Here is a 24,935-nt window from a genome sequence, read left to right as displayed (position 1 = left end):
ACGATTAGCAGTAGCAATTATTGCAGGCCGGTATAGGATTTAACAATCTACAAGTTAATAACCCTACAGGGTGCAATAAAAAAGCAAAGTTACATGAATTCACTAAACGGATTCAGTAGTGGAGGACTCAATTGTAAAAAGACAGGATGGGGAACTAGAATGATAATAGCTAAAAGTAACGAGTTGCATAAAATAGCTGTTGAACCACGAAAATAAACGTATTTGCCTGATATAAGGAATATTAAGAAAATTTTAACCTAAATTCAAATTATTCGCCAGTGATTATGAAAGGACTACTGATAATAAAAATAAGTTAAACAAATACCGCAATGATCAGCAGACAGAGGACAATGAAACAACCAACAAAATGGTGAGGCATCTACCGATCATTAAAAACCAACTTTCTGAGTAAATGTAACTAAGTTTAAATATAATTTCTTGATCAGCGAGTGAGAAAACTTTCCAATTAAACTTATTACGTCAAAAAAGAAGCCTCCTAAGTGACATCAATCCAAAGAAGACATCGAGATATGTATTTACAACTTAACAAAAGCTGAAGGTTCTATTAAGAAATGTTTATAAATTTTGTTTTTATAATTTGTCAATTATAAAACCCACCATCTTCATGAATACAATACTTTGATGATTTTTGGAAAATGGACCAATTCCACTGCCACCATCAGTATTCAGAATATTTTTAAAACTGCTGTTAAAAATATTAAAAGAACTCATAGATAGTAGAATAGAGAATAACTCTAATAGCAGCATATCAGTTTGGTTTTATGAGCAAACATACAACTATGGACCAAGTACATAGAGTCACAGACGTTATTAAAATATTCCTACAAAGAAAAAATGTTCTTTCAGCTGTATTCTTGGACGTAGCCCAAGAATTCGACAAAGACCTTAATAAGGACTCATGTACCAAAACAATAAATGCATTGTTCAATAAAACACTTAATCTCCTACATTTCGGCTAGGAAGTTCAGAGTTAAACAAGAAACTTACTCAACAATATAAGATACAAAATGAGGTAAAACCACAAGGCAGTATTTCGTGTCCTGTTCTTTACCTATGTTTATTACTATATTTCAATGCCACTTTTTCAGGTACTTTATGATGATAGCTAACCCACGAAACTTCACTTTTCGATCATTCAAACAATTTAATCAATTTTTTTGATATTTTCTGTGTTACCACCTCATTTGTACATCCACTACGTATTACATCATCGGTGTCTCTACGACCACGTTTGAGATATGAAAACCAACCCTTTATTGTTATTTTTGATGGACCGGTGGCCTTATAATACTTTTCAAGTCATTTTCTCGCTAGAATGCTATTTTTTCCCACCAAGAAACAGTATAAAATTAAAACACAAAATTGTTTTTGGTCCTTTGTTTTGAAAATAACAAAAGTAATGTCACTCTTAGCACAACAACTCACAAACCTATGAATAGAATATCATGAAATTTTAACAGCTTTCTTTTGAAGTTTGGTACTAACTGAAAAAGCGGTGAAGGTGTAGGAATGTTTGTCTAGACGGTTGGTAGGAATATGTGGCTGTCGATGGGATTGTTTATCCGAACACTCACTACAATTTTATGGAAGGAATTCGCACGGGAACTGACCACACTGTTTGAATAAAACTTATTTATTGCGATATTAAATGATACATGTGGTCGGCGGGAGAATGGACAGGATATTAGGTTAAGATAAAGGAAGTACGGTAGCGCTGTGGAAGTGGTACTGTTACAAGGGGGTAGAAAAAAGAAAAGAGAGCGAGACGTCGTCGAGGTGGTTTTTTATAGCCGGAAACCGCATGGTATCAATCCACCAGCGTTGCCAACCTTAAGCTTTTATGCAGGTGAATGCGTGATGGCCTAAAGGGTTGTAGCGGTCGCTACAAAGGCAATAACACTAGGGTCATCTATGTGTTACACCCGGGACTTTGTAGCCAATGTAGTATACATGTGACATATCACAAAAAAAAGTGATAAGGTTACATTTGCGATGGTGTTGCGTTACTTGCTATTGGACACAATGACGAAGAAGAAACGAGACGAAAATAAATGTACCCAGACATCGACAATAAAAGTCAACGAGAGTAAATCAGTATATTGATTTTATCCACAATCAAAGTGTTCATATGTCACCAGCAAACATGATTAATACTATTTTCCTATATATAGAATATTGACGCAAAACTTGTTTGGATAGAGCGTATCAAAAATAAAAGAAAAGAACTGAAATTAACTTAAAAAATCTATTGGATACTTGAAAGAAAAGGCAAAATTATCCGTGCATGATAAGCTTTTAATTATAGATTCTAAAACTTATATGAACTTATGGAATTCAGTTATGGAAATAATCTACGAGAAATTGTATCAAAATAGGACAACTATTTCAAAATAAAGTCCAGAGAAATATTGTAGATGCAACCTTATACTATAGAAACTATTACTTACATAGAGAGCTTGGAACCCTAACAGTCATAGAAGAAATTAAGAGATTCGCAACAAGAGCTGAGGAAAGACTGCCCTTCCATGTTATTATGGAAGTGCTTTGTCATATCACTGAAGTAGGAAACTCAATATCAAGTGTCCTAAATATTAAAAACACTGAAAAGTGTTTCTGAAAAGGGTCCAGTTATAAATAACTCTGGAAATATAATTGTAAGTTATTGGTAACGACTAGTAACAATACATTAACAAAAAATAAAAAATATTGAACTATCTCAATCAACGACGTTGGATTTATTTCAGTAAATTCGTTTCAGTAAATTGGGACCAAAGTGGAGGAGACTTTCCCGATATCTATTCTAGAAATAACATTCAACCGCTGGCTTGAGGACGAAGAAAAATGTTAATGTGCTTCCGAAAGAGTCTATTTTGAGGGATATTATATAAATTTATAAAAAATATAGTTCAAAGATGATATTATTTTATATTTGATTGTAAGCATCCCTGTAAATATCGTACATATTTCAACAATCGTCAATAGTAAAAGCCGCTTTCGTCTGTTATCCACTCTAAAAATTATAGTACCAATAGCATATTCATTACTAATTTATCACGTAAATATCAATAGCGTTTTCATTGATACGGCACATATTAGCGACAACCACAAATAGCAGAACTTCCGGCAAATCCCCATCAAAAACGGATATTCGCCCACGTAGATATTCGTTAAATCAATCACTAATTGTCATAATTTTCGTTTCATTTAAAGTCTTACAGTCACTGAACATTTCCCAAACGGTTGGACCGATTTTTATGAAATTCTGGGTGCTTGTTTTTTGTTGACTCCAGAACGGTTTAGATTCACAATTGAACACAGCAGGTGGCTGCGATGAGGTACTAGGAATTTTTTGAATACTGTTGATTTCCACTGGGGTATACCTGCCAGAGTGCTATTTTGCTGGTAACCGCCACAATAATGGAATTTAGCTACGGTAATATTTTGAAATAATGAAATTTTTAGTTTTATTACCAATGTGCTTAGCTATATTAGTGAAATTTTGTTTACATTCTTGTTATTTCTAACTTTAAAAAAATGCCCCGTCTTCAAGGAGGAACAGAAAATATTGGTCAAATATAAGCAACATTTTAAATAAATATTAACAGGACTGTAGAAGAAATTCCACTACTTCAACATAGTCGCATGCTGGCAATGTTATTTATATTATTCAATATATTACGGTAAATTAACGCACAATGCATAATATAACACACACTGATATGAACACACTTTCGTTCGTATTAGTTTCGTATTACGTTCTGTTTAGCTATAAGCGTAGGGGCATATTGCATGATCTACGTTGAATACTTCAAATAATATAGGGTAATATATAGAGTGTTAACTTAATACATAAAATACTAATTTCAGAATTGTTTTGCGTGGTCTTAGCAGGAAGGCGCTGAGAACGTCATTTCGCTGCATTCCATTAAGTTGGGTTAAGTAGCTTAAAGCCAGAATATTTATTATAAGTATCTTAACCAAATAAATATACATGTAAATTAATCCCTTCAAACTAATTAAGACTTTAATTTATGGCAGTGTACAAACAACTTTTTAAAGGACAACAAAATTTGGCTCTATATATATATGGAATGACTTTGCACTAAAACTTTTCATGTATTATAATCACATATACCTTCAATGTAATTTCAATGTAAAATTACTTAATATATATAAGCACAAATACTCTATATAAGTCATTTTATACGTACCAGGTAAAAGCAATGCACACACACTCTTAATCTAGCTATTTTGTGCTCCTTCCTCCAAGGAAAACGAAGTTTCGTTTTTTTATTTTCGCACATACATTGAATACACAACACTTTGACACTGGGGATAAATTATAATTAAATAATAGTGATTATAATTAGATTTAAAAAATGCTGATCATTCTCTATGACACAAAAATGGCGCCATAAACAAATTGAAACAAACAATTGTGCTATAGAAATGAACCAATCAAATCCTCTTGTAGAGCAATTCAAATGAACCAATCAAAAAAGTGATCTCAGTGACTGCATTGCTTGGACCACTCAAAACCTTTCCTCGGTTTCATATATTTAATTATAACCTCTATATATAGTCTATGTAATATATTATATCAATATAATATAATATTTAATTTATTTTATATATAGCAACTTAGAGATATATACCAGTTGAAATGAAAATACTCAGAAAGATACTCTTAGAAAATTTATATAGTAAAACATAATTTATAGTGTTATCTATCGAAATATGGACTGTTTCAGTCGCTATTTTTGAGACACTATTTTCGGTCCGACTGATTTTGATACTATTTACTATCGACTGTTTCTGTCTTACTTGTGGATTCTATCCTTGGTTCTAATTATTTCATTCGACGTATTCGATTTCATAAAATGGGATTTGTAGCCTTCTGGCTCTGTCGTCCTAGCCGTGACCTTGATAAAAATGTATCCAATTTATGCTTACATAGATCTATATGTAATATATGTAGTTTTATGATTTTTTTGGTAGTTTGCTTCTTAATAAGAATATATTGTATATTAATATTATAGCATTTTGTTATGATATTTTTCAATATTGTTAATGTAATAGGGTAAAAAGATTAAAATTGGGAATAATAAATAGTAAAATATTTTGACTATTTTTATGGCAATAACAAGTAATATTTGGATTACTCTCTCGATATATGCTCTACACTGCTGACATTCCAACAACAAAAGAAACACTTCTTGGAACCTTTGCTGACGACACAATTATTATGGCAAAAGATATATCTCTGCCTACGGCAATAGAGAAAGTGCAAGTGGCAGTCAATAATATCTACAAATGGACGAAAGATTGGAAAACTCAACTTAATAGCTCCAAATCTGTCCACTTTAATTTTGGATTGAAGCGAAATACTAAAAACTTAATTATATCACTCAATGGATGCCCGATTCCTCAAGCAGAATCAGCTAAATTCCTTGGAATCAATCCTGAAGGAAGATTAAATTGGAATTGCATCACGTTAGACAAAAAGCAAAACACATTATAACCAAAACAAAACAACTATACTGGTTAGTCGGAACATGCTCTCAACTTGGCCTAAAATCAAAGAGGTTGATCTATAATACAATTATAAAACCACTTTGGACCTATGGAGTGCAAATATGGGATTGCACTAAAAATTCAAATCAACTAGTGATACAACGCTGTCAAAACAAGGTTCTTCGATTGATTATTAATGCCTATCGCTATGTAACCAACGAAGAACTGCACGATGACCTGGAAGTCAAACGTATTTGCGAAGTTATCCAAGATTTCGCCTTGAAACACGAAAGAAGATTACTAAATCATACTAACGTGGAAGCAATACAACTGCTGGACAGCGCGCAGGATGTCAGGAGATTGGAGAGGAGAATAGTTAATAAATAATTATAAATTTATAATTGAGGAATACATAATGCTGTATTTTCTCGCACTCTTCTTGCTTGTTAATTAATCCAAGTACATAGGAAAAATTGTAATAAATTAATTGTAAATTAAGATTGTACTAAGCGTATCTAATAAAGATGTGATAAAAAACATTCACTCAGATCATTCTTAATTATGTCATGGATTAGTTTTTTTTTCTATGATTAGGTATATGTTTAATTTTATTTAGTATTTATGGTTATTGTACAACTTTAGTTTTTAGGTTTTGTTTAACTTCTATTTTATTGTGTAAATTTATGTTATAAAAAGTTATTATTTAAAAATAGCAATTAACACATTAAAATACAATAAAACATTTGTGGGGTATACTTCCATTCTATAGAAAAATTCCATTTCTTTTTAGAGATACACAGTGTTTGAATGTTTCAAATATAAACGTAATCCTACTTCGTTTAAATCTAAATTATAAATTGCGTGTTATATATTATTATTATAACAGCATTCAGTAATTTTTTTCCTTTTCTTTGATAAAGTTAGTTCGAGAAGGAATTTACACATCTCCGTCTCGCTTATACTACCGTTGTAAAATATAACCACGTAAAAAAATAACGGTCCCAAGCAATTATCTCCGAGCTTTCCTCTCTCACAATTTGTACAGGAAAATATTCGTACATATTCGCCTAATATCATGAATTGAAAAAAACCGTGCATTTGACTGAAAATAGTAATTACTATTTTCAATGTTTTTTTTTTGACTATAGACTGTTTCGACTGTTTTGCGACTATCCATTGTTTTCAGTCCATAGTTCCCAATGCTAATAATTTATATAACGATAAAATAGAGACATCTATTAAAGTTCCTCTCACACAGGTCATATTTTTCGGTCCCCTACACCCCGCTCTTTGAACGAGTCTAAGATTTTCTAAAACTTCGCGCCCTTTATGTTTGTTATGTTATAATCTTCCAAGCCGCTTCATGACTAAGGCAAAGTTGTAATTGCATAAAACATGAATTGGTGCTGTTTAAGCACAACTTGGCAGTAGCGTATCCCCGAACCGCTCAAAAGTTATTAGATGTACGTGACGTATAGACTCGTATAGATGGCGCTGGTTTGTTCCTCGCCGGTTAATTATATTTTCGATATAATTAATAGCTGGCAGCGTACAAGGATGTTCGAAACCAGAACCTGGTCTTCTTCGGTTATCGAGTTATTTAATGAACGAAATTTTCCTTTGCAAATTTAGGCAAAATTTCAACTTATTTAAAATACTTGTGGTTATTGTCAAAACATTTGACCATGTCACTGATCATTTATTATATAGAGTATCGAAAAAAGATATGTGTTATTTAGCTACTTTATTTACTTAAATACGGAGCCTGAAATATAAGTTAAAAAATTTTAATAAATAAATAATATATTTTATAAAATCGTTTTGCCACATCTCTAGTGAACTATATACTGAAAGAAATCAGGTTATTTTTAGTGGATAGTTAAAATGTATTTATTCAAAGTATTATCGAATTGATTCTACATATTTTGCCCGTCTCTAAGGTAATATTTGGATGAAATTACAAACGATGTTTTTCGATCGATGAACAATTTCAATTTTTCAAATAACTAGTTACCAAAGCGATTTTGGCTTACAGTCGATGCGATTTCGCCAGGCGATCACCATAATTTCTTTCACTTAATATTTTCGAAATAAATCATTTTTCATCATCAGTTACTATTCGATGCAGACATGATTACCTTTCAAACCTTTGAAGCAGGACCTTGTAATCACACATTCACAAAATTGCCACACGGCTCACATTCAACTTTCTTGCCAATTGATTTTGACTTTGTATTGGGTCCTGATCCAATAGGTCGAGAAAATCTAAATCTTCAAACGTTTTGGGCCTACTAGGACGTTCTTTGTCTTGAATGTTCAAAGACCAACATTTGAATTATCCAAACTTCGTTTTATATGTTCGTTTGTTTGGAGCGTGTTCACCGTAATTCTCTGCCAGCAAACGATGACTTTCAGCGGCTTATTTCTTTAGATGAAACAAAAATAAACGCATATCACAAATGCACGTTTTCTGACACAAGACTCGGAAATTACAAAAAATTGTTGATTTGTAGCATTGTTATTTTGGAGCAATGTAGCTTATGTTGATTTCACGATAATGTCAGCAGAATATAGTGATATATGTAGCAAATCATAAAATAGCATTGGCTAGCTGACTCTGATACAAATCTGTTTAAAAAATTGGAAAGTAATTACCAACATACCTGATAACTCTAAAATTAACTGGTCATTAGATCTTCAATCGATGAAAAAGATAAAAATCAGAATAGAGCCAATATATACTCTAATATCTACTCAATAACGACAAAGGATTGAATTAAAGGAAATCACAAAACTATGCCATTTATAACGCTGTTATTTTGGAATGGAAATAACCAATATGAAATAGGTCATGAACTTATTTCTGTTTAAACAGTTTTGATTTGTCCGCTACTATTAATATGATGACATTTTCATCATAAAATGTTGGAACATTGGAATAAAATGAATTCAACTGGATATTTAGTAAATTCACTCAAATTCACTCATTCAAACAATAATATAAAAATATAATGCAACAGTTATATTACTAACTAAATTTACTGACATATGTATCATATCATAAAATTGCATTGGCTAACTGCCTATCATACAAATTTACCAATATATTTGATAACCATAAAATAGAAAACTTTATCTACTGTTCTTTAGGTTTTCAGTCGATGAAATAGATAAAAATCAGAATAGAGCCAATATATGCTCTAATATCTACTCAATGACGACAAAGGATTAGATTAAAAGAAATCACAAAACTATGCCATTTATAACGCTGTTATTTTGGAATGGAAATAACCAATATGAAATAAGTCATGAACTTATTTCTGTTTAAACAGTTTTAATTTGTCCGCTACTATTAATATGATGACATTTTCGTTATAAAATGTTGGAGCATTGGAATAAAATGAATTCTACTGGATATTTAGTAAATTCACTCAAATTCACTCATTCAAACAGTAATATAAAAATATAATGCAACAGTTATATTACTAAATAGATTTACTGACCTATGTAACATATCATGAAATTGCATTGGCTAACTGCCTATCATACAAATTTACCAATATATTTGATAACAATAAAATAGAAAACTTTATCTACTGTTCTTTAGGTTTTCAGTCGATGAAATAGATAAAAAATCAGAATAGAGCCAATATATGCTCTAATATCTACTCAATGACGACAAAGGATTAGATTAAAGGAAATAACAAAACTATGCCATTTATAACGCTGTTATTTTGGAATGGAAATAACTAATATGATATAGGTCATGAACTTGTTTCTGTTTATACAATTTTGGTTTGCTCGTTGCTATCAATATGATAAAATTTTCGTCATAAAATGTTGAAACATTGGAATAAATGAATTCTACTGGATATTTCGTACATTCAGTCAGATTCACTAATTCAAACAATAATATAAAAATATAATGCAACAGTTATTACTAAATATAGTTACTGACCTATGTATCAAATCATAAAATAGCATTGGCTAGCTGCCTATCACACTAATTTGCCAATATACTTGATAAGCATAAAATAGAAAACCTTATCTACTGTTATTTAGGTTTTCAGTCGATGAAATGGATAAAAATAAGAATAGAGCCAATATATGATCTAATATATACTCAAAAACGACAAAGGATTGGATTAAACTAAATCACAAACTATGCCATTTATAACGCTGTTATATTGGAATGGAAATAACTACTGATGAAATAGATTAAGAAATGAATGGAATCAATATGAAGAATTTTTCACTATAAAATATCTCACATAAAAAGACATTTGTATAAAATGAATACTACTGATTTATTTAGTAAATTCCCTCAAATTCATTAATTGAAACAATAAATGAACCTTTCTCTAGAATATTTCTTTGCGATCTGCCATCAACCCGAACTATCTGAATGTTAAACCTTCAATATAAGCAGTATGAAACAGTAATTCAATTCGAAGAACATTTGATGTCTTGAAAATACCTACAGTTTTTTTAAAGAAAGTCGCCTATATATTTCAGCTTCGAGACTTACAGCAATTTGTTTTTATATTACTTTTATTTGCTATATTTCTTGTGTATTCAAGAGCACGATATGTAAAATGATTGGCGAGTTTTCATGAATCAGACCAGAGTAAGAGTCATTGCCAACACATCGAAATCTGATTAAAATTATGCTTATCCCTGAACATTTTTGTCAAGTTAATGCTTTACTTGAAATTAAACACCGTATGTTATATGTTAAATATATCTATATCTATATCAAATAAAATGTTAGGTTTTCTGCTTTCTCCAAAAAGAATTAATGACGTTCAATATTCTATGAAACTAGTTTTGTTGTTAAATATATTTATTTTATCTTTTATCTTTTCCTAGCATCTGTAACTTTACATAAAGAAGCTAAACTATATAATAAAAAAAAGAAAAATTATTCCAGCACATAAGTTTGGGTTTAGCAATAAGCATGGAACTATAAAACAAGTGCATTGACTTGTAAACAAAATAAACACTGACCTAAATGCCAAAAGATATTGTTCGTCTGCTTTCTTAGATATATCTCAGGCTTTTGACAAAATATGGCATGCGGGCTTGCAGTTTAAATTAAATAAACTTCCCTCTCATCCAGACTATCAGTTACTAAAATCGTATCTCACTGATAGGCATTTTATTGTAAATCAAGGCGATGAACATACCGAATTACATACTATATATTCAGGAGTTCCGCAAGGTACTGTACTGGGTCTAGTACTGTATCTTCTTTATACGGCCGATATTCCACCACAAAAATAACTACTGTTTCAACATACGCGGATGACATAGCAATCTTAGCATCCCATGAAGATCCAGCCAGAGCATCAATAAACCTATAAACCCACCTGGAGCAAATACAATTATGGTTGAAGACATGGCTTATTAAAGCCAATGAAACAAAATCCACCCATATAACGTTTACCCTGCATAGAATAACATGCCCACCAGTGAATATCAATCATCGTCAACTCCCCCAAACAGAACATGTTAAATATCTTGGTATGTACTTAGACCGACGCCTAGCCTGGAAGAACCAGATACTCTCTAAGCGAAAACAACTTGGACAAGTGATACAACGCGATACTCTAGAACCTAGCGAGTGTAATTCAACGTGTTTGTGTGATATACTTCGAAAGAGTGTCAATACATCCCAACATACTCGCTAAGCAGCTAAATATGTGACGTGATAGTGAAGTGTCTAGACTAAAACATTTAACAGCATCTCATCTAATTATTCTACATATATAGACTTTAGGATAAGCTTTAGAATAAGACTAATTAATTAAGGTAATTTTTATGCAGGAGATCGCTTAATGAAGTGATTTTCTACATGCCATGTATTTATAATATAGACATAAGAAATACTTATTGCCAATAGGGCAGATTGTGGAATCACAAAGAGTAAAAAAAACATTTATGTTCATGTTTCACAGCACCTTCCAACTAAAAGGTCGATTCCGACGTAAAAGTCTGTAAGAAATTAATTCACCTTTCATTCGATAGACACATCCAAACCGTTGTAGCTTGCAGCTCTGAATCTTATAATTTCATTTTGTATATGATCTCGAAGTGTATCTGATAAGGTGGTCTAGCTTACCTATAATGGAAGCAAAAGCTCTTGTTACTTGGCTGAAGCAGCTTATTACTTCAGTAGTAGATTCCACTCTTTTCTCCTATTTTGCTCATCCAAAGTACTTAAATTACTGCACTTGTTCTAACTGGTTCCCGTTCAGATCTACAGCACCAGATGATACATCAGTTGTCATCAATCTTCTCTTCACTAATTCTCAAGCCATATGGCTCTGCAATGCGAACTATATCATAAGGAATGCTGAAAGCCTCAAAATCTATCGAATCTGCTATCAACAGCGAATAAGGATTAGGAAATGAAGTGTTTGGGAATATCAATTGCTAGCCGAATTACTAGACCCGGTGGTGGGTCATGATCGTAAAACTACATTCCCACCTTCGTTCGAGACACTCATTGTTTGACTTTAATAAGAATTGATCTGCTTTTTGTCGTTGGTAGATTGACTTTCAGTGCTCAATATCCTAAGTCTTAATTTTATTGTTGTTGGATCCCTTTTTTGAAGAAGATTGAAATTGTTTCGTCAGTATAAGACTGATGTTAAAATTAATGTTGTACTAGATATCAGTCCTAAAGCTTGCCCAATTAGTAGTTATTTTAACAACGGTGGTTCTATCTATAATTTCCGTTATATTTTCATATTTATATTTTTCACTTAAGCTTAACTGAATGACTCAATAGTTGGAATTCATGTCAGTGTTCTCCTCTATTTCCATAAAGTTAGGAGACACTTTTTTTATGATAATAAATCCAATAAATTAATCCATTCAATTTACGTAAAATATCAGAGAAATTTTTTATTTAGATTTCCCATTAAAATTACAATATAACATAGGCTTATAGCAAAATACTTGTTAATGATACAGTTGATAGAGATCTACTGTTACATAGTTGAATCAAAACCTTTCAGTCAATATATAGCAGAATAACAACCATTTAACTTTAGTTAATCCTACATATCCTACTAATTAAAAGGCAAAATATCTGAAATCTAAAAATGAGTTTTAAAAGCGGTACTGTAAGGCCTCGACTTTGTGAAAAAGCGCTTCGATTAAATCTTCAAAGGCCGTTTTCCATGCACGTTACCAGGAAAATATTTTCTGTAGGTAATTTTTATTAGGGATTAGTATTCAAATTGTGCTTAATTTTGATAATCTGATACTTTATCTGATGAGATAACGTTAATTATACGTAATATATTTATCCCAATGAATGTTCAATTAACTGCCACTAATTATTTACTTTGAGGAAAAAGAATCTTCAGTTTTTGTGCTATTTGTTTAATTTTTTAAATGGAGAAGGACTTCAGTCAAATGGACGACTATCAATTTTGTTTCAGTCTCTCCAAAATTTTTTAATAGCTTGAAGATAGTTTTGAAAGAGAGTTGTGACGTTTTGTTTTCATTATTAGAGTAAATATTTCACAGTTTAAAGGCATAAATAGCTAACAATATTATTTACAAGAAATTTTGTGAAAAATATTAGAAATTTCCAAAAATCTCCTAGTAAAAAAATTATACATTTACAAAGTGTCGATAGTTTTTTACCAAGTCCATATATAAGAAATATTGAAGAAAAATGTTTATATCAAATAATTTAGTATCTACGTAATATAGCAAATGATTGGTGCAATTTAAACCCAATTAATTTGAGCGAAATTAATAACGTTATCCGGAACGATGATCCGCCGTGAATCTCTGGCGAAACTAAGAGCAGGATTTCAGACTGGTAATAAAATTCCCATCACAATTATCTCGGTTTCTTCAAGAGCCGACATCGTCCAACCCCCGAAGGCGAATAGCTCTTTATTCTAACGCTCTTAGAAATAATCAAATTGTAGATTTTTAGTCCTATTCACTCGGTCGACTTTATGACGACTTACGATCTGACTAATTCCCTATTTACGGCCGAACCGTTCGAGAGTTACGATCCGATTTTTTTTTCGTGTAAAAAACAGGACGAAAAAACCCGTGATATATTTTTTCCTTAAATAAATTATTGTTTATCTTCCTGTAAAAAAGAAAATGTAAATATTTGTAATGCCCATCTGTCATTTCCAATAATGATAAAAATAAAATTTGTTTTTTTTTGTTTCATTTTTTTAACACCATGCCCTGAAGACCTACATTCTCTCAAAAATTACGGGGAGTTGGTGAATAAAATAATAGTCGTTGTCCTATTGACTGATTATGAGAGATGATATGTAAAAACACATAGATTATAGATTTTGGAGAAAGGTTTCGCAACGTCCAATTCCTAGATGTCACTACTTTGTACTTATTACTTGTTTTAATCGCTATCGTAAGACCGGCGAAGAGACTTGATTGGTTCATTTCATTTCTATGGTGCGTTTGTTTTTATTTATTTTGGGTGCCATTTTCAGTCTGTCTTATAAAGGGAAGAGCTTGTTTATTTTTATAACTGGTTTAGTAATTAAATTAGTCCATTAATATAGTATTAGTCGGTAGTATAATATAGGGATAATGCGTCTTCGATCTAGGAGGGCCTGTGTGCCGGATGCATAGATAGTAAAAAATGCAGCATTCCTTCCTTTCGAAAGAAGCTATGAAAACAGGAGGTATTCCTTTAATCTTCTATCAACTATTTGATAACAAATCCTCTAAAAGAATAGCTCCTGAATGAACACGTGAGGGCGCTTTGGAAAATCTTTACTAATGAGGGATGAATTACCAGGAGTTGAGAAAATGTAAATTAAGTCTATAAAACTCCAAATGTTCCTATAGCAACAATTAAAATTTTACATTGTACTGCAGTATATTTGGTAAAACTTTTGGAACAAAAAGTTATTGCAAAGGCAGCTGTTGAAGTGCTTGGGATAAGTAACATAGAAGAAGAAACAAAAAAATATAACGCCGAGGTTGTTTCTTTTTATGTTAGTCCGTCATATTCTAAGGAATTTAGGGCCTTTTATATACATTTAATTAACTAACACTTACACATTATATACAGATATTATTGTTTTCTATGTCCAGTCTGTCTCCAGGAGGGTACATTTTTCAGAAATATACGGTTCCACACTCAGAACAAGTAATAAAGGGAGTCGGCCTTGCCAGCGTACTTTTTTCAAAAATATGAGTTTGTTTCGAAATCTTGTCTCCAATCTATCATGGAAGCGAGACTTACAGGATGACATTTATCAGCTTAAGATACCTAGCACGATACCTAGACAAACTCTACAGTCATAGTCATTGCACAATTAATATAAAAAATAATTTCAGAGATATAAATTACAGTAGTTTCAACATGTCTATCGACTGAAAAGTGAACGAATACCTCACAGATTTCTGTGGTGGGGTTGACCTTCTGGAAGCAGCTCCAAGAAGATATGTACCAAGATAATACCTGGAATTCCTTAACCTACAACAATATATCTCATCTCGAATGTTTCTACCTAAATCCTCTCTATCACCTATCCCTTATATCTAATTATATATTTCTTTTGATCTGTCCCGTTTACAATCACTCTAGGTTAATTTAGCTAATTTTGCTGTTTATAATTTTATTGTACATATCTATATACATGTGTGTGTTTAGTCATGACTTTTATACTATGTTATTTGTATACCTATTGTTGCAACCATATGTATAACGATAGTCCTCTTGTAAGTAGAATTAAGTACAATGTAAAACAGTTTTATTTCTACGTTTCTGACCTATTGTCGACGAATTTGGTAACAGTAAATCTTCTGCAACATGTTCGTTGACTCAGAGTAAGAAATTCTATTTGCAATGCAAAATTAACACATACTTTTAATTTATTAATCAATCAATACAATATTTAAATCCCAAAACGCCTTTTACACATTTTTCTTATTTATTTACTTGAAGTTCTTTTACGTGGGAAAGATATTACAATAAGTCTAAAGGAGTAAACAAAATGACGCGGAGTAAGATAAACGAATCCGTACCTTATGGAAATTTACGTATTTTGTATAACGTATGTCTACTTGCATAGTTTTTTTTTTACGTCAGTATCTTAGCAAATCTATTAATCAATACCAGATAATTCTATTTTCAACAGTTACTTTAAAAATTTGCTAATGCTAAGCAGCTTCACCATTATGTGTCACTGGAATATATCCTGTTATTTCTAACTCTTGATCACGATGCAGTGGAAAGTTAAGATACTCGAAGCGATCAAATTGTCCCTCTTAGACCTATAGACCTACGCACAAGAATGTATAGCGTCTACGTAGGTTGGTTTAGCCGAAACAGAAAATGAGATTTCCAATATTTGAAAGGTTTCCGAAAAAATCACCCATCAAGCTCACCAATGTCTAGACAATAGAAAAACAAAAAAAAAAACACCTACTTTCTGGCAATATTCCGACAAGATAAGAAAAACTGGATCTACGAGTCTCATATTCTTTAAATCAACTTGTTGGCCCATTACCAAAAGCATCCTACATTCAGACACGATGTAAAATTGTTAAAAAGTTGAAAGTAATCACTAATAGTTCGTTTAAGAATATTTTAGAAGAGAAACGAAACTAAACAACCAGAAATCTAACAAAATAAAAAAACCAAAAATAAACATGAAAACAAAATACCATTCTCCCTTATGTCGAGAAAAGTACGAAAATATGGCTGAAATGTGAATTGAGTATACAATTTGTAAGTCCGACGTGTGTACACTTTACCGAAAGATTACGGACACTTGATGCAAGTACTTACCGATGCAGGAAACTTCTTCGCTTATTTCTTGATGACAAAAAGTTTTAGTAGAAATAAAAATTATTATTGGAATTAAATATTTAGCTTTAGTTACTACTGACAAAGGTTTTTATATTGGCATAAACGCTTCCTTGTTTGCAATCAACTGAAACATTTATTTTGCAAGCTATTAACTAAAATTGTCCCACATGACTCTACACCCAACAAAATCGACCATTATAAATAAACTAAAACAAGGATAAATTTGAAACTCTGCATCTGTGACAATAAACTGATATAGGAGAAAACAATAACTCACATATCTATGTATGTAAATATTTTACATTCTACAATATGATTTTCTACAGTTATTTTATATTAGCTATATACTCACCTTCAATTGTGTCCACTTTCCTCACCCTATATTTGCTTTGCGTTACCAACCATTACTTGGGAATCTTTTGTAGTATTTATGTCTCTAGCATAAAGAACAATATATCTGCATTATTTTTTAAAAATATTATTAATTTCAAAACCCAATCAAGTGTTATTTTAACTATTACCTTTTTCTATCATCATCTGTTTTCTCTACGCTTTTTGTTAGCGTCTTGCCAAGGGTAGCCTTGTTCAAGGTTGCCATGTTCAATTTTAAAATACCCATATCTTTACACAAGTTGAAATAACAAGTCTCCCTTAATACTATTATATGATAATAAAGACCGTATTTCTTTAATAGCAGTGTCTGGAAATTGCAATGGACCTCTTCATGGGTTATCTTTATATTATTTAAACACTGAATTTCCTAACAGTGTCCCTCAAGGAGCTGTATATCTATAAGTTTTCTATGGATACTTTCCATACTAATAGTTGTCTCCGAAATAATTAAATAATTGTATTAAAAGAAGTACTCACCCTAAAATTGTTAAAAAGTTGAAAATAATCACAATAGTTCGTCTAAGAGTTCTTTAAAAAAAAACGAAAATCTAAGACAAAAAAATGCATACAATTGTCCTACATAACTCTACACCCAACAAAATTGACAATTATAAATAAACTAAATCAATGATAAATTTGAAACTCTGCATCTGTAACAATAAACTGATATAGGGGAAATGTAGTACTAACTTGATAGTAAAAATGAAAATCCTTTGGATCCCAAATTCCTATTTTACCCCAGGTTGCTCGAAATATTTAATGCCATTAAAAATCGATCTAATTTCGCGTACTTTTATAGAACTGATAGTGTTTCTCTGCTAATTGAAATTACCAGTATAGTAAACTTCTCAACAATGCTATCAAAAGTTTCTTTTTAAAAATCATATCGACAAAATACCATGTAATAAATCTCAATATGTTATTTTTATAAATAACATTATGATAAATATAAATTATCATTCATGTATATAAATAATTCTGTTCAAGCTAAAACGAATAATTTTAACCGGTCATTTTTGGTTCCCAATCTAGTAATTAAAATATATTTAATTAAACTCAACTACGAAAAATACAGTTTTCTACCTATATTTCATAATCTTAATTTAAACGAGTAAAACATATACATATTATGAGTCTTTTGTTTGTGGTTTTGCAGCTTTTAAGCTATTTCTAAAATTGTATAAAAGCCCCTTTCAAAACAACGCAAACAAATTAAAATTTCAAAGACCATTTTTTCATTCGCATTAATAAAAACATTCTCCGGTTTTGAGCATTTCGTTATAAATCCCAATTTTTAGCTATATAGGGCAGTCGATGTTAGTTACGTTTAAAATCTGATAAAAAATTTATTTTTGACATATCCCTGACGGTGACAAGTTTATGGTTAAGATTTTAACTACTACCCGCAGTTACGAGAGGTGGTAGGACTTGGCTTTTTGACTAAGTATCAGGGATGTGCAACTCTAATGGAAAGTAATTTAATTGGTTAATTTAAAATAGTTATGTAGAAACCTGTAAGGAAAATACTTTGATTGGTGCCATTTTGCCTGATTATTTTGTGATGTCACATTTATTGGCCAGTAGTATTTAAATGAAAATCAAATTTCATTTTTAAAATTAATTTATTAAAATAATATCCTATACAAATATACATAAGTGTAAATAATATAAATATATATAAACAAAAAGCAATAAAAACAATTATGAACTCTATTCTAGGCAAAATTAAAGTATCTATAATTCTTCTATAACGCCTTCCCATATTTGTTTAATGTCATCAATTTTATGGGATATATTATATTATTATTATTACTAACTTATCTTGTTATATTGAAGGTAAACTTTAAATCCTTCTCTGTTGATATTCCATTTACTTCATTAAACCAAAAATACAATCACACCTCATAACTTAAACTCACATAACTTAAATTTGGTTTTGAAAATGATTATGGATTGGACAGTTGAAACACTAAAAATGTATGTGTTTTTTAAAGATATTTAGATTTTAGAGTATTTAACCTGTGCAACTAATTAATATAGAATGTAGACAAATATTGCATGTTGTCTCTTTTTCAGAAGTTTTGTTAAGTAGCCTGAAATAAGACTAAAATACAATATTAGACTCTTGTATTTCTCAGAGCAAAGTTCTCTGGAACTGAAAATACAGACTCAACTGGTGATTTAACAACCTCAAGTGGTACAAGATCTCCCGTTAAAAAAGAATATAAGTTATCTAACATGCTCATCTCCTTTATAATTTTCTCCGGGAGAATGATGTGAAAAAATTGAAGGGATGATGTGCCCTTTTAAAGATTTCCCGAACATACTAGGTGAAAGATGCTGTTTCAACCTCCATGACCTCTAATAGATCCAACAAAATTCTTTAAGCAAGCTTGGTTAAGATTTGTTAAACAAATGTAGTTATTTGTAAATTTAGATAAAATAGACTTCTTTATGGTAATAAATTCCCTAAAAGTAGCAATTAAATTTTGAATTGATGGCACCGTAACAAATATTTTCTTAACAAGGCAATCAAATCTAAATATACAATACCTCTACTATAAAATTAGTGAACACCGACTGTTCTAAAAAGTTAAAGTATTACAAATATTTTAGGGATATTTTACAATTAAAAGTAGTATTTATAACTACTAATTATCCAGTTATCTTAATTATCACCTTCTTGTAAAACTTCTTTATGTAGAGACATCACACTAACAGCATACGAACAGCTTGGTAGATTAACTGAATTTTATTAGTACTAACATCTTCATAAGTAGGTTTTAATTTTCTGTAAACAAACAATATATAAGCAGACATGTAGAAGATAGGTAATTTTATATATACCTGATAAAAACAATGTTGGATATGCATTTATCCTAATACCTGTTCGTAAAGGAAAGGTAATTCTAAATTTTTCACTAAAATGTCCGTGACAGACACCATGGCGTTGATATATTGGCATTGTGGTTTATCCATGTAACTTACTACTATTTACTTGATCAAGCCATTTTTGGAAAGGAGCGAGATTATTCTTTGGGAAACGGATTTTTACCCCGGTACTCTACACCTTTTACTACACTGACGCATTGTCATCAATTTTTATATTATTACTCCATAGTAGTTAATGTAAAACACAATATATGCCAACGTAAAACGGAAATTTCTTGATCTAAACAAAAACCAAAACCTACAAACAACAAACTTAAAAATGGACGCCCAGAGAAAATGGTGACTTCGCACAATTTGATCGACCAATCACGTTCCATGTGAGTGACGGCACCTGGTATTTAAACTAGCCAATCACAATTTGCGATCGCAGCGCTACCGTTGATTGAACTAAACAAAACATTTCCCCAAGGTCGCCTATACCGTGAAATTTCTTTTTTTTCTCTATGCTAAGTATCAAAGCTTTTTTTTTTATGTACCACTACACAAGAATTGATCTCCATTGTGAATTCAATATTGTATAGCGAAAATTTTGCCTCCGTTTTTGACAAAAACGTTAGAGTTTAGAAACGGTTAGAGTTTATGTAGACAAAGAATTTATAAAAGCTAAAATATTTGTGTAATACGTGCTACAGATAAATAAATTCCAATAAAACAACATACGCTCAAATGAAGCACCGTTATATCGGTGATATAAATTATATATACGCAAATATATCATATAATATATATAATATAATATATAAAGTAGCAGTGAACACACAATATCTCAATTTATGACGTCAAAATATCGCAATGTTGCCACATTAAATTTGATATTTTGCCCATTTTAGTTTATTTTAGCATTGATATAAAACAACTCTCTAATATAAATAAACTAATAAAACAAAAGTTTTATAAAATAAAATTTATTTTAATATTATAGCGTATATAATGCATATATTATCATAATCACTCAGACAGTGGTAATAATAAGCACCATAGAAACGTGAACCAATCAGATAACGTCGCGGCTCTTAGCATAGCGATTAAAACAAGTAATAAGTTAAAAGTAGAGACACCAGTAAAGTTAAATATCTATTTAGTAGCAGCCAACTCACGTCATCTCAGTTTATGGGGTCAAAATTATGCAATGTTGCCGAATTTAATGTTGTATTTAACCCATTTTTATACATTTTAGCGTCGATATATAAACACTATAATATAAGTAAACTAAGGAAACAAATATTGTTATAAAAAATTTATTCTAACAGTATAGTATATCTAATGCATATATTATCAAAGGATTCAGACTGCAGTTAACTAAATAGCCACAATAGTTTATTATATTTTCATTGAACTCTAAACCACCTATGGTATCCCCTGGAGGCTTAATCTACCTAATTAATAATTATGCTAATATGATTGTTAATAATATATATTATTTTCATTGGAAAACATTTTTACCTTTTTATGTTTAGTTCTTGTTTCCTTTTGTTGCTGTGTTTTCTTGCCAAATCATTCTGATATGATTGTATTTCTAATTGATTTGTTCTCTTACTAACTATATACATTTTTCTTGATAAAATGTACACAGATTTAATCATCGAATTCTCCATTGAAATGCATTAATATGTGATATCTGCAAAACAGTTCGTATTCATTCTCCCCTCGAACATTGTAAGCAATTTATCATGTATATTTAGAACAATTACTCACATATGTATGGATATAAATATTTTTATACTCTACAATAGGATTTCCTGCAGTTATTTTACATTAGTTACATACTCACTTTCAATTGTTTCCACTTTCATCACCCTGTCTTTGCTTTGCTTTGCAAACCACTGCCTGGGAAACTTTTGTTCTCTTTCTGTTTATAGCATAAAGAACAATATATCTGCAATATTATTTTTAAAACCAAATCAAGTGTTTTTCTATTACCTTTTTCTGTCATCATCTGTTGTCTTTACATTTTTTTTAGCATCTTGCCAAAGGTATGAACATGTTCAATTTTGAAATACATATATCTTTACACAAATTGAAATAACAAGTATTTCTCAATATTATTATATGATATTAAAAATCGTATTATTTTAATAGCAATGTCTGAAAGTTGCATTGAATCTCCTAAGGGGTTATCTTCATATTATTTAAACCCTGTATATCAAAACAGTGTTTGAAATGATTATATCCCTCATGTTTGATGCCTTATATCCCGCAAGGAGCTGTATATCTATAAGTTTTCTATGGATACTTTACATAATACAAATTGTCTCCAAAAAAATTGTATTACATTATGATTGTTTTAAAAGAACTACACACCGTCTTTATACATTTTACAAATATATTCTTGAATAGAACTAACATCAAGGTACATAGATAATTTCTTTTCGGTGAATCTAAAATTATGTTGCTTTTCTTTTCTTTTGCTAGATTTTTGTTATAGTGTCCATACTAATATTCGGGTTTTCTTCTTATTCTATAATAATACTGCAGGAACAAATCATTTTAAAAGTAAGACTTAAAACTATAGATGATCTTGAGCAACAAACCAAACATATAACTGAAGAAATTCGGTCAGCTGCAAAAGATGCTACCCCAATAGCAAGAGAGAAATCAGAATATGAAGAACTTCACCCCCTCGAAATTAGAGAAATGATAAAAGAAAGGCGAAAAGATAGAAGAGTATGACTCAGAACCAGAAGTGGTGCTAACAAAACTACGTTTAATAGAATTAGTAATCAGATGAATCAAAAGATCAAAGAATATAAACAGAATTGCTTTCAAAAGTATTTAGGTGAATTAAGCCCACAAACAGACAAAGATTATTCGCTATGGAAAGCAACTCGAAGATTTAAAAGACCAATTATTCGAGTACCGCCTATTAAAAATGATCGAAATGAATGGGTTCGACGCCACAATAAAAAAGCTGAATTGTTCGCACAATACTTAGCTAAAATTTTTCGACCTAATGATATAAATCTACCATGGATATACCTCCTGTTTATCAACCCGATGTAGATCTAAATCTAATTTCTCCACTGGAAGTTGCCACTGAAATTGATAACCTCAATCCTAAAAAGGCACCTGCCAATCATCATGTTGACATATATATTTAATGCCCGTTTAAGGCTGAAACATGCCCCGGAATGCTTTAAAGTTGCACAAATAATTATGCTCAAAAAACCTGTAGCTAGGGGATAGGGACTTTATCAATTTGGAGGGGATAGGCGCGGAACTCCTTCTTGCGGTGGAACAGAATAGCATGAGTTTTGCTTGGGTTTATCTACAGACGCAAGAAATTGTACCACAAAATCGCCTGGTTCGGCTAGGACTGTAACCGGTTGTGAAAAAAAACGGTATCATCTGTATAGAATTCTGAGTGGGAATGTTTGTGTAGTGGGAAATCAGCCAGAGGTTTAATAGGGTTGGCGTTAGCGGAACACCTTGCGGGAGTCCTACGGAAATCTGTTTACGAAAGCAGACTGCGTCACCGATCCTAACTTGAAAGAACCTACCGTCCAAATAAGAATCTATCGGGGAGATTAGGTCATTCGGGAGACCAAGCTGTTTCGCTTTGAATATTAGAACGTGGTGCCATATTTGATCGGAAACTTAAGAGACATTTAAAAACATGGCTCCAGTTTTTCGACCTTTTCTTAATACCTGGTGGATTGTAGTTGCGACGCGGGCAGCTTGATGAAGGTGCAGCTGCAACACAATAAAAATATTTCCAATAATATATATATATATATATATATATATATATATATATATATATATATATATATATATATATATATATATATATATATGTATATACCAATACTTACCTCTAAGGCCTTTTACTGGTAAGTCTACGTGTTTATTTCCTCTTATCAATAATATTTTGAAGCATTTTGCAGATATTTGGCCACCGAACGACCTTTACAGACTGATTTGTTTACGTGTCAAGAAAAGACGAAAGAAAAGAAGAAAATTAGAAGAAAAATAGTATCTGGTATTAAAACGAATTTACAAATTATATTAGATAATACATTATACATTTTGACGACGAGTTCACTGCTACTTTGGATAGACTATGAAAAAATATTATAGCCTCTGGTCAACGGGCTGACAGCTCTACCATTTACACGGTAGATTATTCGTCTAAAATAGCAAAATATTACAACAAAGTACTAGAACATTCCAATAGTAATTTTCAATTTCAAAATTTTATATTTAAAATGATAATAAAAGGAAAAGTGAATGTGTTAAGACATTATTTAAAAGCTATTAATTCTATGCAGCGTTATTTAAGCTTTTATCTTATTTTCGGTTATTCCCGTATTGTTGAAACTATTAGAGAGTTATGACAGGTTTGTATAAGAAACGATTCCGAAAAGTATGATCACGTAAAATTGTGTTTTGTTACATTTTTTGTATAGGAAACAAATTAATGTGTCTGCTTTATTGAAGGTATATAACGCAATGAAAGAAAAACCAGACCTACACAAAAATTTCATCCAAATATATATTAACAAAATTCAAGGATAACAAAAGTCATCTTACGTTTTTGATTAAATTTGGTGCCTGGTGAACTAAGAATGGCTAAGTAAAATTTTTCTTGCTCAACGATCTGTAATAATTAATATGGTTCTGGAAGTCTAGTATTCATTTTACTAGAGGTAATTCTACCGATTAACATTTTTCTGCAAATTTTAATGGTATTATATTCTGATTCATTTTAGGTTTCTTTGGTGAATTTAAAATGATTTTTAAAGTTTAATGCACTATTTAACCAAGTATTAACTGAATATTGCTGGTAATAAACACGCTAAGTTTCACATCAAGTGTTAAAATGAATGTTGCAAAGAATATTATCAATATTAACAATTTGTCAGTGAGTTTGTAGTTCCCCAGTGGGACATAAGGCAAAGTAGAAAGCAAGAGATTAATGACAGCTGACAGATGAATAAATGATCAATTATTAACAGTAAATTTGTAAACATTTTAAAGCATTAATACATATTAAAATGCTTAACGATTTATGTCATAATATATGTGACTATATTACATTTTATTGTTTGTACTTTGTATCCATTATTTTATTCATTATTTTATAGATGCAAGTTTTAAAAACCATTAGTTAATTTAGCGATTGTAAATATATTACTTTAATATACATTTCCACATTGTAAAAAATAAACTACCTAATTGTGTTCGTTTGTGTTTTAATATACATGCTAATATATATATATATATATAT

Source organism: Rhynchophorus ferrugineus, unplaced genomic scaffold, assembly GCF_030347505.1.
Source record: "Rhynchophorus ferrugineus isolate W39M unplaced genomic scaffold, kcgeb_rfMv2 rfM11, whole genome shotgun sequence".
NCBI lineage: Eukaryota > Metazoa > Arthropoda > Insecta > Coleoptera > Curculionidae > Rhynchophorus > Rhynchophorus ferrugineus.
The sequence above is the reverse complement of the archived record's forward strand: the minus strand, read 5'-3'. Positions refer to the sequence as shown.